A 15,604-nucleotide genomic window follows, 5' to 3' on the forward strand; every position below is an offset into this window, starting at 1 on the left:
CATCAAAGACACTCCAATATGGAGTTTGTTTCCTTCTTGGCCAAACTGACCTATTGGGCAAAAAATTGTCCTGCCTTAACTGCTGATGGTAAATATGTTGTCCAATCTGGACAAGCAAGACACAAAGAGAAACTACTGATGAACTTTGCCAAGACAAGCTAGAACAGTCCTTCAAAATTTCCTGTTTCACAGGAAAGTCCGTCAGCTATGCTAGGCCTGTCGGCCAAAGTTGGATGCTCCAATGTTGAAGAGGAAACTTGGGTGTCTGTCCTGTTTCCGTCATTTCTTACATTTTGGAAGTCACTTGTTCACACTTCCTGCTTACTCAGGTAATATTATTTTCCTTTTCAGACCTTTAATGGGACTGAAGACAGATAGTTACAGTTCCATTCCTCCTGAATCTTAGCTAAGAACATATCAGGTACAAGCCTAGATTCTGCAGAAAAGGACAGCTAGTGGAGTAATATCTATAATTTGCCAGTTACCTATGGTCTGGACATCTAGAATGTATTTCCTACTTGACATTGTTCTTATTGTCTGTAATTTCATTTTTGTTTATGTTACTACCTTTTCTTTCTTCTGGTTAATACTTGACAATTGTTCTTATTGTTTGCAGGTTTTATTACAGTAGGGTTAGAACCCTCCTTTTTATTTTGGACTAAAAGAGGGAAATGTTATGGGAATTCGATCTGACAGTCAGTCATATTGGGGTGACTCGGTCCAATGGGTGAGGTCTTCTCTGGGGTTACTTAACCCGAATACCTCAAATAAAGGTCCAGGGTGGTGCGAAGCTTGCTCTTGGACTGTGGAGAGCTCGCTGGCAGCAGCAGCTTGGTGACCTTCCCTGGACCTCCCCATCTCCCTTGGGAACGAGAGGCTCAGCAGCTGCAGTGTTGCAGCCTCGTTCGGTATTGTGGGTGTGCTGTTTATTTCACACCTGTTTAATAAACCTGCCTTAATCACAGAGATCCATCCCTCATCATCCGGGAACCGTCCGTCCTGCTGTTGCATCCTCACTGCTGAAGACAGACCACCAACCACACCTCTGCTGTAGCATCCCAGAAGTGCCTTCACGCTCCTGCTCATGACCAGCTGAAACCGCCACCAAGTACTCGGAATCATACACTGCCACTGAAGCAGTGGCTATTTAGACCCCAAAACAGGATCAGCCACTCGTCACCGTTATATATCATCTTTTATGTCTGCCCCAATTCTTTGGCTTGCCAATAAATGTCTATAACTTGAACTCATTTTTTTTTTCTCCCTAGGAAGGTAATCCAATCCATCTATCCATCAATATTGCTTTTCTTTTTTCTTTTTTGGTTTTGGTTTTTCAAAATAGGGTTTCTTTGTGTAACCCTGGCTGTCCTGGAACTCACTCTGTAGACCAGGTTGGCCTTGAGCTCAGAGATACACTTGCCTCTGCCTCCAGAGTGCTGGGATTAAAGGCACTTGCCACCATACCTGGTTCAATATTGCTATTTATGTATAAGTCAAGGTTCAAAGTTCCTGACAGAAAAAGCTTCACCTACTTGCATAGACTTGGAATCAAAATATTCTTACAGACAGACAGACAGACAGACAGACACACACACACACACACACACAGCCCCAATACTCTCTCCTCCATCTCCATCATAACTGTTCTGTTCTTTAATTCGTGTGGCCAGGGAGAGAAAAGACCAGATATTGTTATAGTTTATAACTGATTGGCCAAATCATCCAGGAAGGGTAGTGCAGCAACTAAGTCCTGCTCAAGGGCTAAGCCTGGCAGGACAGAGGGACAGTACTGAAGCCCACGCATGCCCAGGTCGGACGGAAGCCAGGCTGAATCTGGTGGAAGACAATTCCTGGGTCCTGCCACAATTTCAGTGATGAAATTAATGACCAGGAAAGAGAGCCAATGCTGGGAGCTAAGGTCAGCCAGCAGTCAGTGTGCCAAGTGGAAGGGAAGACACACAAAGAGGACGAGCAAGGGTCACCAAGAGGACAAGACTGGAGGAAGACAGGCCAGGATCTAGAAACCCAAGCTGGACTCCCAGTTTCAGGGTTCTATATGGTGGCCGTTTGTAATGGTCAGAGGTTGTGTTGTAGCTGGGATGTGAGTTGTCTTCCAAAGGCTGTGAACTCAAGGCTTGGTTTCCAGGTGGCAGCAGTTTGGGGAAGGGGGAAACATGAGGTGCCTACTCAGAGGAAGCCAGTCACCAAGAGGTCCCTGACAGTGTATCTTGTCTTTGGCACTGTCCTCTCTCTTTATTTTCTGGTTCTCCTGATAGACCTTCCTGCCATTAAGCCTGCCTCACCATAGTTCTGAAGAGATAGAGCTAAGTGACCATGGATTCAAACCTCCAAGACCGTGTGCCTAAATAGATAATTTCTCCTTTAAGTTAACGTTCTTAGGCATTTTGTGGCAGAGAAGGAAAACTGACAAACATATGGCATAATCTCTGTGGTCAAGAACTCATTTAGTGTGTGCGAAGCCCTGGTTTGACCCTCAAATGTGAAAAATAACTAAGGAAAGCATGTAATGTTTTACATGCATCTATTTTCCTATTTTATGCAGACTGCTAGTCTGGGTGCTTGAATGGTTCCACACCGTGTGCCTGCAGTGCCCTCAGAGATCAGAAGAGGGCACTGGATCCCCTGGGACTGCAGCTGTGAGTCACTGTGTGGGGGCTGGGAACCAAACCCAGGTCCTCTGCAAGACCAACAAATACTCTTAACCACTGAGCCATCGCTCCATCTCCTAAATAAAGTAAAATAAAATATGAAAGTGTTCCATCTTATTAACTCCCTTCAGGTGTTCAGGAGCTGTATGTGACTGATTAGAAGCTATTGGATAAGACGGAATGTGTGTGTGTGTGTGCATGTATGTGTGTGTGATGTATGTGTGTGTGGTGTATTGTGTGTGCAAGTATGTGTATGTGGTGTATGTGTGTGTGCATGTATGTATATGTGGTGTATGTGTGTGCACATATGTGTGTGTATGTGTGTTATGTTGGATGGTATATGTGTGTTGTGTTGTGCGTGAGTGTGTGCATGTAGTGTGTGTGGTGTATGTGTGTGTGGTGTATTGTGTGTGCAAGTATGCATGTATGTGTGTGGTATATGTGTGTACATGTATGTGTGTGTGTTGTGTATATGTGTTGTGTGTGAGTGTGTGCATGTATGTGTGTGTGGTGTGTATGTGTTATGTGGTGTATGTTGTGTGGTGCGTGGGGGCATGTGCTGTGTGTGGTATGTGTGGGGTATTTGTGGTGTATATGTGTGTGGTGTATATATATGGGGGCATGTGTATTGTGTGTGTGTATGTAGCATCTGTGTGTGGTGTGTGTGTATAGCATGTGTGTTGTGGGGGCATTGCTGTGTGTGGTGTATGTGTCTGTGCTCCATGTGTGTGGTATGTGTATGTGGGGTGTATCTTTTTAAAATTACATTTATTTTAGTGTGTGTATGTGGGGTGTGTATGCATGTAGCAATCAGAGGAGAACTTTCCAGCCAGCTCTCTCCAACTTGTGGGTCTCAGGACTCAAACCCAGGTCTTCAGGCTTGTCTGCCAGTGCCCTTACTCGCTGAGCCGGCCCAGAATATCATTTAAGTGTAATGATTTTCCATTCCTTTCCTCCAAAACCCAACTGAAATGTCCATCCTCTATGGTGCACTTTCCGAGTTCTTAATGATGTCATGGTTTATCAGTCTGGCACTGTCTCTCCTTAACTCTCCTCCAGCCGTGCCTGAGGAGGGTGTCCACTTTTCAAAAACAAAACAAAACAAAACAAAACCAGGAACTCATTCCTTATTCAGGCTGGCCTTGAAGTCTTGCCAGTCCTCCTGCCTCAGCTTCCCCTGTACTGAAATTACCACGACATTTCCACTACCATAATCACCACCCCCAGTTTAAGAGCTCCTCCTTGACAGAGAGAGTAACTGGACTTGGAGCCAAGACATGCGGCAGGAGCTAGGGTGGAAGGGAACGCTGGCTGAGCCAGCTGGACCTGCAGAGTCCACTGTCCCTCCATAGCTGCAAAACCAGGTTTATAGCAAAGCTTTTGACCTACTGGCCGCAGCTGTTATGTAAATCAGGCAGTCAAAGCTGCAATCCAGGACTGATTTGTGAGACGAGATATCTTGTCATCTTGCTTCTGGGCTCCCAGAGACTGCACTCTGCCTTCTCTTTCTTTAATTTCCTGTCCCCCAAACTCACAGAATTTCTGTCAAGATCTAGCAGTTCTACTTTCTAAGTCTTCCTAGAGTCTGCCCCTTCTTCCAGTCCCACCAGCTTCCTTCTTGTCTCTCCCACCCACGCAGGAATCTTCCCAAGCTCTGAGAGCCCTTCTAGCTCACCACATCTTTTCTCCTAACCCTCTCAGGGGCTCCCTAGAGGGTAAGGTTGGCTCCTGGGGCTCCCGAGTGCCTCTTCTGTACCAGGTTTTCCTCTAGCCTCAGCATGGAGAAGCCCTCCTGTCTTTGTGTTTTTGAACTGCCAGCTCCCTCCATCTTAAATCCCACTCAAGGTGAATTGACTCTTTCTCCCCTTCCCTTCTCTCTAATGTCCTCTCCTTTCATTCTCTCTCTCTCTCTCTCTCTCTCTCTCTCTCTCTCTCTCTCTCTTCCTTCCTTTCTTCCATTTCTTTTTTTTCCCACTAAGTACCTCAGGCTGGTCTTGAACTTGACACTCCTGCCTCTGACTCCTAAGTGTCCTAAGTGTATGTTACAGACAGGCACCACCAAACCTGGCTTCCCCAGTGAATTTCTACACTCCTCTTACTAAATATCTTCCTCAAAACTTTCCCTGAGCCCTCAGACAGCTCCCTCAGCTATGCCCAGAACTGAAGGCGTTGGCCATCACACTTCCTGTGCCTGACATTCGTGGGTCTGTTTCTCTCAGTAAACTGTGAGGTCTCACAAGCCAGCAACTGCGTGACTCATCTCTCACCCCAAGTGACAGCACAGGTCACTTACTCATAACCAGTACTCCCTGGATGCCAGGCAGACTGACCAACATCTCCACCATTCTCAGATGAGTGACTGCAAGGGTCCCTGTACTTCTCAGCACAGTCATGATCCTGGGAGCTCACCCATGAGCTAAGATGCCGGAGCCCTGGAGCTTGAGGGTGTGGGCAAAAGCGAGAGGCCTGCAGCTGTCCTGCTGAAAGCGTCTCTGTCTGTGGCTGTGACCCCAGCAGACGTGCTGCCCAGCACAAGCTCCTTCCTTGTTTTTCATTAAACACTGGGCTCCTTAAAGGATGCTCTAGTAGGAACCCATTTGTGGCTAACTCTATGGGGGAAATTGGTGACGGCAGAAGAGAAGGTTGTGTATAGCAGGAGCGTCTCCAGTTAGAGAGTGGGAGGGCTGTTAGCAACACTGCTTTTGATGTTACTATCGTCTAGCTATGCAGTCAGACCCACCTCAAACTCATGATCCTCCTGCCTCAGTTCCCAAGTGTTGAGATTACAGGTAAAAACCACCATCCCTGGTCTGCTATTCTCTTCTAAATGGGCCCTACACCTTAATAGTTACCAAGACACTTTTAGCCAGGCTGTGGTAGCTCACGCCTTTAATCTCAGAATTTGGGAGGCTGAGGCAGGTGGGTCTCTGTGAGTTTGAGGCCAACCTGGTGTTGGAGCTAGTTCAAGGACAGCCTGCTTACACAGAGAAACCTTGTCTTGAAAAATAAACGAACAAAGCCACTTCCACGACCATCATTTCCTTTAGCCAGTGGTCTACCCTGAGAGGCGGCTGAGGGAGGGTTGTGATTGTGTTGTTGTTATTGTTACTATTATGGTTTTTAGAGACAGGGCTTCTCTGTGAAATAGTCCTAACTGTCCTGGAACCAGCTCTTATAGACCAGACTGGACTCAAACTCACAGAGATCTGCCTGCCTCTGCCTCCTGAGTGCTGGGATTAAAGGCATGTGCCACACCGTTATTATTGTTATTATTAGAGACAGGGTTTTTCTGTGTAGCCCTGGCTGTCCTGAAACTCCCTATGTAGACCTGGCTGGCCTTGGACTCAGAGAACAGCCTGCCTGTACCTCCCAAACTCTGGGATTAAAGATGTGAACCACTCCACCGGATTTAGGGATTATTACATATAAAGAAAGACACTAATACCATCCTGAAAAGGAAAGTGACTGGCTGACCTGAAGCCATGCACATTAAAAGCAAAGACCTGTTGAATTGAAGTCACTCTCCCAGGCCATGAGGCAACAATCAGAGCCATATTATACGGGGTTCGGTGTTGGTTTTTCTTTATTTGGGGGTAGGGAGATGATTGAGGGAGAAAGGATTTGCGACAGGGTCTTATGTAGTCCAGATTGGCCTCAAACTTACCCAAGTTGCCAAGGCTTTCTGGGAACTCCTGATTCTCAAATACTGGGATTACAGATATGTGCAACCACACCTGGGGTAGATTTTCTTGAAAAAACAAAAACCCTGCTTAAAATAAGACCCATTTTCTAATAAACTAAGTCTGTAGAGTGACTTTAGTCACCTCATGGAAAATTTGGTTAGATGACATAGAATATTTCTCTTGATGTCTTGACTTATCTTGAGATGGCATCTCACGATTGTTTCAGGCTGCTTTGAACTCTGGATGCTCGTACCCTAACCTCCAGAAGGGATTATACAGTTCTTGAATTTATTATATACTATATCTCAAGTTTATCTTATTCTAGAAATTGATGGGCTTCCTCTAAGGGAATTTCCAGACCAAACAAGTGTTGTATCTGCACGGCTTATCAAAGAGTGAGGGCTGTTCTGTGTTTGAGTCATCCACTCACCAACCTAGTCTTCCCACTGCGGCTGGCTGCAGCATGGCCTGTTACCTGATCAACCTTTGCTTCCTCTGCCTGTGATGGCCATGATTTACAGCCAAAGGAGTTTCCTTCAGAGACCACAGGCAGAAGTGTCAGCATACTTCGTTGAGACTTTAATTTAAGTCCTACTGAGAATTCAATCAACTAATTAGGAAGGTTTCCCTTTCTTCATCCCATCCCCTAGAGATGGCTACATCCTTTAAGGTGTCATCTTGGGGAGTATATAGGAGAAGGAGATAATTAGGTTTTTGCTGCTGTTTTCTGTTTTCCTGGCAGGACCAGCCATTGAATCTACAGCTTTAACTATGCTAGGCAAGCATTTTACAGAGCTACAGCCCAGCCCAAGCGGTTTTTTGTTTGCTTGTTTTGGGCTTTTTCGAGACAAACATCTTGACTCATGCCAATTTTTCTTGGATTCAGGTTATACCATTACATCTAGCTTGGAAAGAAATCTGTTTTGGGATTTGAGCCAGGGTCTCATAAAGCCTAGTTGACCTTGAGTTTGCTATGTAGTGGAAGATGACCTTGCCTCCTCTTCCTAAGTGCACCACCGCATCAGGGTTTATTTGGTGCTGGGAATCAAACCCAAGGTCTTGTGCATGCTAGGCAAATTCTCCAGCAACTAAACTACATCCCCAGTTCTTGTTTTTGCTAGTTTGTTTTTAGTGCATTTGTGTGAATGCATGCTACCTTTGTGTAGGTGCCTATGTGTGTAGAATTCCCTGGCATCCATAGTGAGTTTACTCATAGGGTTATAGGGTCCTCTGGAAGACCAGGAAGTGCTCTTCTTAATCCCTGAGCCATCCCTCCAAGCCTTAGTTCTTGTCTTTTAAGGCCAGTCTCATGCAGCCCAAACTGGTCTTGAATCCACTGTGAGGTCAAAGGCGATTCTGAAATACTGATCTCCTTGACTACAACTCCTGAGTACTGAGTGCTGAGACTATGATGTGCACCATCATGCCCAGCTAAGAAGGGAGGTCTTTCCTCTAGATGCAAGGTTTTACTGTGTAGTTTAGGCTACACTGAAATGTATTGTGTAGGCCAGGATCTCTCGGAACTCAATAGTCCAGGTTAGCCTGGAATTCATTGTGATCTGCTTGCCTTAGCTTCCCTTGAGCCGGGGTTATCGGCATGAGCTATCTATCATGTCTGCCAAGAACAGAGTGTTGGCATGTCAGAATGCGTTCAAGGTGCCCTGGAAGGGCAGCCTGCATTAGCTAGATAAATTAAGTTATTTAAGATATTGACCCTGGGCCTGGTGGTACACACTTGTAATCATTAATCATTACATTTAGGAGGCTAACAGGAACATAAAAAGTTCAAGGTCAGCCCGGCAGGGGTGGCACATGGCTTTAGTCCTAGCATTTGGGAGGCAGAGGCAGGAGAATCTTTGTGAGCCCGCTCTACAGAGTGAGTTTCAGGACAGCCAGGATTGTTACACAGAGTAACCCTACTTCAAAAAAATTAAAATAAATAAATAAATAAATAAAAATTAAAATAAAATAAAATAAGAAAGGAGGGGAAAAAGGCTCAAGATCATCCTTACATTATATATCAAGTTCTAGGTCAGCCTGGGCTACATGAAACTTCTTTCTTTTTCTTTTCATGTTTATTTGCGTGAGGCCGTGAGGCTGCAGGAGCTTACGTCATCAGGCCAGGCAACTGTGATGAGCAAGTGCTCTTAATCACTGAGCCATCCTCCACAGCCCAAAGCTTATCTTCAAACAAACAAACAAACAAACAATTTTTTTGTTTGTTTTTTTTTTTTTTGAGACAAGGTTTCTCAGTGTAGCTTTGGAGCCTATCCTGGAACTCACTCTGTAGACCAGGTTGGCTTCGAACTCACAGAGCTCCACCTGCCTCTGCCTCCCAAGTGCTGGGATTAAAGACGTGAACCATTATCAACCAACTAAACAAAAAATGTTTTAGATAGGTGTGGTGAAGCATGCCTCTAACCCCAGAGCGTCAGAGGCAGAGACAAGAGAATAAGGAGTTTAAGATCAGTCTTGACTTTTTTTTTTTGTTTTTGTTTTTGGAGACAGGGTTTCTCTGTGTTGCTTTGGAGCCAGTTCTGGAACTAGCTCTTGTAGACTAGGCTGGCCTCGAACTCACAGAGATCCACCTGCCTCTGCCTCCCGAGTGCTGGGATTAAAGGTGTGCGCCACCATCGCCCAGCTTGCCAGTCTTGACTTTACAGTGAGTTCTAGGCCAGCCTGGGCTTCATGAAACACTGTCTCATGTTAAAAAACAAACAAACAAACAGATAAAACAGTCTGCCAGGTTTCTGCCGGCTTTCCAGTATGAGAACAATACATTGTTCATGTGTCCCAGCTGAGCCAGAACAGAAGTTAAGAGAATCTCAGTGACATCATACACCCTACTCATGCGATTCAAGAGTCCAGGTTCTGCCAGGCATGAGGGTGTGTTCTTTTAGTTTCAGCACTTGGGGAGCTGAAGATGGGGCATTCTGAGTTCAAGACCAGTTCAGGCTATAGAGAGCTTCAGGTCAGCCTGGGCTACACAATGAGATCCTGTCTGAAGAAAAGCAAAGGAAAGCCCACAAGATAGCTCAGCAGGTAAAGGCACTTGCCACTGAGCCCGACAGACGCCCCAGGTTTGATCCCTGGGAACCCACAGTCAAAAGAAGAGAGACCAACTCCTGGGAGCTGTTCTTTGGCCTTTACTTGGGCATCATGGCAAGAATGGGGACCCTGCAAATACTCCGTGTAATTTAAAGATGGCACAGAAGAAAACGAAAGAAGGAAGGGAAGGGAAAGGGGCAAGGTGAGGCCCAAGTTCCGTGTACTGCGCCACATTCTCTTCTGCGGTGTCCCCGGGAACAGTGTAACCTAGGAAAGCTGTGGTTTATGTACTGAGTGCCATCCAGCGTCTGCTTGGGCAGAAGGCTTTCCAGACAGAGAAAGTGTGAATCATGCCAGTGGTTCCGAGCAGTCCTAGAGGATGACTGTTCTTCCTCGGTTTGCTTTCATTTCGCTCTTGATCATCAAGGACATTCTGACATTTAAACACAAGCGTAAGAAGTGCCGGCCCGGCGAGATGACTCAGTGGGTAAAAGCGCTCGCCACAGAGACTGACAATTTGAGTTTGATCCCCGAGGAACCCACATGGCAGAAGGAGAGAACTGGCTCGTGCGGGTTGTCCTCTGACCTCCACGAGCATGCTGTGGCACCTGTGTTCCCTCTCTGATTCTTACATAAACAAAAATAAACGTGATAAAAGAAGCATGATTCTTGGCCAGGTGTGTTGACTCATATCTGTAGTACCAGGTGAGGCAGGAGGATTGCCACAAGTTTTCTGCCATGGCAAGATCCTGTTGAGAGAGAGAGAGAGAGAGAGAGAGAGAGAGAGAGAGAGAGAGAGAGAGAGACTGGGTGATGGCAGCACACACCTTAAATCTCAGCACTCAGGAGGCAGAGGCAGGTAAATTTCTGTGAATTTGAGGCCAGCCTGGTCTATACAGAGTGAGTTTCAGGATAGCCAAGGCTGTTACATAGAGAAACCCTGACTTAAAAGGGGCAGGGGGAGGAAGGGAGGGGAGAGAGAGATTTTTGCTGATATGGGCTCTCCTTACAATCACGTCCCAGGGAGTGTGAGTCTTTGCTCTGTGGTTCCCAGACAAAGGTCTGCCAAGGCTGAACATGGCTGGCCTCTCTATTTTTGTTTTTCACTTTTTGAGTCAGGGTCTCACGTCACTCAGAACTTGTAGACAAGGATGACCTTGAATTCCTGATCCTCCTTTTCCACCAGTCATTATAAGGTGCACGCCCCCCCCCAACCCCCACCAACGTGGGGAACGAAGCCAGGGCTTCACACATGGTAGGTAAGCACCGAACTACATCCCCAATCCCACTCTGGACTTGAGAAAGAACGAGAAAGCGTGAGACCAACAAAGGGCGGCAATTCAGAACACGGTGGGTGAAGCACAGCCTCACCTGGAATGTTCCCAGGATGCCTGCAGAGAAAACCAGACCAGAGCAGACCAGATCCTGAGCATCCTCTGTTAAAAGGTGCTTATGGTTGCTTAGGAGCACGTCAGGCAAGAAAGACCCGCTTGCTGTTGAAGTAATTCCTCCTCACCTCCCCCTCCCCCCCCTCCCCCGCCCTCGCCTCCACCTGGCTAAAAATACAACCCGGGTGTCACTGGGTAATAACAAAGCAAACAGGAAAAACCCTAACATTTGTTGAGCAGAAGGCAATAGACTATCAATTAGCTAAGTGTTTGGTATGCAAACACTCTCAGTGCTTAAGTCACCCAGAGGAGAAGTCAAAGGGAAGAGGAAACATAAGATCCGAGGATTAGGGAGCAGACTGGTTCCCTCCAGGAGAAGCACCAGAGCCAGAGCTCAGGGCCCAGCAGACCGGTCAGAATCACAGTTACCATCCTGGTCCACCAGAGGCACCAGGAGCCTCATTGGTTCACGCAGAGGCTGTACTGAGTGCATCTGTCCCTTCCCCGGATCCTCTGGCAACTCACCGGAGGTGGAATGTCTCCTATGAGTCGGAATCTGCTGTAGGTAATTACAGCTCTAAACTCCAGCTCCAGGGGACAGAATCTGCTAGAAGCAGAGTGTTGAAATTTCCAAACGAATGCGGATAAACATCAGGTTAGGCTCTAGTACGTAGTCTACGTAGGGAAGTTAAAATTTGAGGGTTGAATCCAGCTAGAACTGGACAACTGAGCATCCAACTGTCGACCTCAGAGAACAGCTGATTGGATAACGGCGGGAATCAGTTCGGTCCTTCACTCTAATTCTTTGAAGCATAACGCAGCCCCAGCAAAAGGCGATTGGTTTAATTTCAGAATGGATTCCAAGTCCTATGACGGTAAATCAGTAGCCGGGAGTGGTGGGTGTGGCTACAATCCCAGCACCAAGGATACTAAAGTGGAAAGGTCTTGAGAGGTGGGCTAGTTGGAGCTATATAAAGGAGGCCCTCCCTCATTAAAAACCAAACACACAAATAAATTTTTAAAAAGTGTGTATGTCTTGTCGTGATGGGGATTGAATTTAGGCTCCAGCTGATTTTTTTTCACCCCTCGGGTTTTAGCTTTCCGACATACACTATGTACTGGAACCTATCCTGAAGGGGATTGCCAGGCAAACACTTGACCACTAACTATATTCATAGCCCTCTTTATTGGTTTGCTATTGTGTGTTTTCTTTTTACTTTATTTGCAAAGTAACAAGGAAACATTATTCAAAAGCAAAGTTATAATGCAGATGCAAAGAAACACACTGCAAGTGAGGAGCAGGCCACCCGAGTAAGAAAATACTCAGGAAAATAAACTTAATACTCCCTTTACATTTATTTATTTAGCCAGGCAGAGGCAGGCGGATCTCTGTGAGTTCGGGGCCAGCCTGGTCTACACATTGAGTCCCAGGGCCACCAAGGCTACACTGAGAAATCCTGCCTCGAAAAATTACCCAAATAATAAATAAATCTTAAAAAATGCTTTATTTAATTTTTTGAGATGAGGTCTCACTGTGGATTTCTGTCTGGCCTGGAACTTGCTATGTAGACCAGGTTGGTCACCAACTCACGGTCTTCCTCCCAAGTGCTGGGCTTAAAGTCATGTGCCACCACGTGCAGTGGTCTCTTTAGAATTTTTGTAGCTCTGGCTGTCCTGAAACTCATGGTGCAAACCAGGCTGGCTTCAAACTCACAGAGACCTGCCTGCCTCTGTCTTTTGAGTGTTGGGATTAAAGGTGTGCACCACTATGCCCAGCTTCTTTTGATTTTTGAGGCAAGGCTTCATGAGTCGCAGGCTGATCTCACCTTCACTGTGTAACAGAAGAGAAGGCTTTCATTTTGATAGGGCTGGTACTTATTTAAATGTGTTTTAGAAGAAATATAACTTGTCATGCCACTGGCCTGTGGTTCCACAGATGATGTTTATGGCTTCCTACTCCCAGAAGTGACATAAACATTCCATTTTAAACACTTATGGAAAAACAAGTTTATTCAAGGACAAATATTAAGTAATAGTGCAAGGGAAATGAAGATAGAATATTAACAACCTGAAAATTGTGTTGCTGCTTCATCAGGCCATGGGACAAGGTGGATGGGCTGCTAAGAGGGACCTCAGAATGCCAGCCAGTCAGTTACAGCTGCCTCTGAGTCTAGCAGACACTGATCTATCACTGGGCCTCTGCGTCCTTGTCTATGGTCCTTGTCTAGGAAATGCAGGGAAACCCTCCTTAGCTTTGTGATTTGGTGTTTCTGATTGTTTAATGCTATTGAGAGCATGAACCATACAGTGAGGAGACCTTCGTGGCAGGCACTGTGTTGGAAGCTGTCAATAAGTCACTTTTGTTTGTTTTGTTTTGTTTCTCGAGACAGGGTTGCTCTGTAGCTGCGGAGCCTGTCCTGGAACTTGCTCTGTAGATCAGGCTGGCCTCAGACTCACAGAGATCCGCCTGCCTCTGCCTCCCGAGTGCTGGGATTAAAGGTGTGCGCCGCCACCACCACCCAGCATCAATCACTATTCTTAATCCTGGTGCTGGGAACCAAATTCAGGCCCTCTGCAGGAGAACAAGGGCTCTTTGCTGTTCTTGTTGTTGTTGAGACAGGATTTCTGCATATAGCAGCTCTGGCTGCCCTGGAACTCCCTCTGTAGACCATACCTTGAATTTACAGAGTCTCACCTGCCTTTGCCTCCCAAGTGCTGGGATTAAAGGTGTGCTCCTCTCTTACTTTTCTAGTTTTAGGTTTTGAGGGGTAGGAGGAGGAGTCTTTGTGCACCCAACAGCTGCCATAGTTCTGGGCACAGAGTGGTCAACAAATGAGTGCAGAGAGACCAAGTGTGATGGAGGAAAAGGCAAAAAGGAGACTAGGAAGGAAGATATGTTGTCTCCTATGGTACTGAGCACCGGGGGAATAGACTTGAGAGGCAGGAGAGCAAGGTACGTAAGGACAGGGCCAGCCTCTCAGTCCAAATTGTCTATCTTTGCCACTGAGGATGTTATCCTAGATAGCGTTAACTGTCAACATGTCATAACCACTGGAGGAGGGCCCCCTTGAGGAAATGCGCAGATTGGGTTGTATAAATCGAGGTTTCTCTGTCCTGCTCCATCCAGCAGTTGCTTCTAAATAATCACTCAGAGGCTTAATATTAATTACAAACTACTTGGCCTGTAGTTCAGGTTTATTACTAACTAGCACTTACATTTTAAATTTACCCATTTCTTTTTTTTGTTTTGTTTTTCGAGACAGGGTTTCTCTGTGTAGCTTTGGAGCCTGATCTGGAACTCTCTCTGTAGACCCAGCCTCGAACTCACAGAGATCCACCTGCCTCTGCCTTCCGAGTGCTGGAATTAAAGGCACGTGCTACCATTCCCCAACTAAATTTACCCATTTCTAATAATCTATGCATTGCTATGTGGCTGTGACTTTTACTGGTCCACTGGCATCTTGTTTCTTGGGCAGTTGGTTTGTGTCTCTCTCGAGTCTGTCCTTCTTTCTCCCTGTATTCAGTTTGACTTTCCAGACTAGCTGTATTCTGTCTTCCTATAGCTTTTATTATCAACCAATGAGCGCAACATATATTCACAGCTATCCCACAACAAGGGCTATCCCACAACAAGGTTGTCCTGTGGGCACGTCTGTGGGGGATTGTCTTGATTGTTAATTGATATAGAAGGACCCAGCCCACTGTGGGTGGCACCATTCCCTAGACAGATGGTCCCGGACCGTATAAGGAAGCTAGTTAAGTATGAGGTTTCATGAGCCAGTAAAGCTCTGCTCCTATGGTTTCTGCTGTAACTTCCTTGGCTGTGGATGAGTTCCTCAGTACTACTATGGAATAGCAAGCATGCCTGGCTTCTAGTTCCTTCTCTTCACTCAACGATAGATTGTAACTCAGAAGCTAAAGAAAACCCTTTCTTTTCCTAAGTTGCTTTTGGTCAGAGTGTTTTATCACAGCAATAAGTGGACCTAGGGCTTGGGTTTAGTGCCTGTACTTCAGTGGCTTTTTCTACTAGAATGGAGACCTCAGTTTGTACCAGCCTGGAAGGATGCTATACGAGTTTTTACCATACATGAAGTATGTAGGACAATATCTAGGATACGGCAAGCAAAGGCTTAGTATATATTGGTTGTTACTATTATTCCTGTGAAATAAAGTGAAGGATATATCCCTATCAGGAAAAAAATACAAGAAGCTATTATATCAAAGAAAGCTCTGTTATCCTTCCAGTTTTGGCTGATGACCAAGGCCAGGGTCATTGTAGGCTACAACATGCAATGTCCTCACTTTTCAGTTCTGTGGTAGCAGCATTCGGTATCCATCTCTACCGTCAGAACACAGATATATCAATATAAAAGGATCAGGGTGTAGCCAGGTATGGTGATGCAGGTGTATGCTCTCAGCACTTGGCATGCTGGGCATGAGGGAGGCGAACTCAAGGCCAACCTGCTTGAAAGGTCTGGTCTCCAATAAACAACAGCAGGCTAGACAGTGGTGGCGCATGCCTTTAATACCAGCACTCAGGAGGCAGAGGCAGGCAGATCTCTGTGGGTTCAAGGCCAACCTGGTCTATAGAACTAGTTCCAGGACAGCTAGGGCCACATTGAGAAACTCTGCCTCAAAATCATCCCCCCTCCCAAAAATAATGACAGCAGAAATTTATTCAATGTTTGGTGAATGCATATAGCATAGCAGATGTATTTATATATGAAAAATAAAATATGTGCTTGTTAGTGAAATCATGGTTCTGAAAAGAGAGCTCATTCTAGATAGGAAAAGGCAGTGGAATTGTAGAATCAGA

The 15,604-nt window shown here is 45.9% G+C and overlaps 1 long non-coding RNA gene across 1 annotated transcript; it reads right to left on the minus strand.

Moving 5' to 3' along the window:
• Positions 1 to 9,483: 9,483 nt before the first annotated feature.
• On the minus strand, positions 9,484 to 11,543 carry LOC146891436 (uncharacterized). Its single transcript, XR_014997448.2, has 2 exons — positions 11,314 to 11,543; positions 9,484 to 10,149 (listed from the first exon to the last, which is right to left on the minus strand). It is a non-coding gene; the product is annotated as an uncharacterized LOC146891436 (long non-coding RNA).
• Positions 11,544 to 15,604: the final 4,061 nt, after the last annotated feature.

The sequence above is a fragment of the Myodes glareolus genome, chromosome 16 (genome assembly GCF_982192425.1).
Source record: "Myodes glareolus chromosome 16, mMyoGla1.1, whole genome shotgun sequence".
Classification (NCBI taxonomy): Eukaryota; Metazoa; Chordata; class Mammalia; order Rodentia; family Cricetidae; genus Myodes; species Myodes glareolus.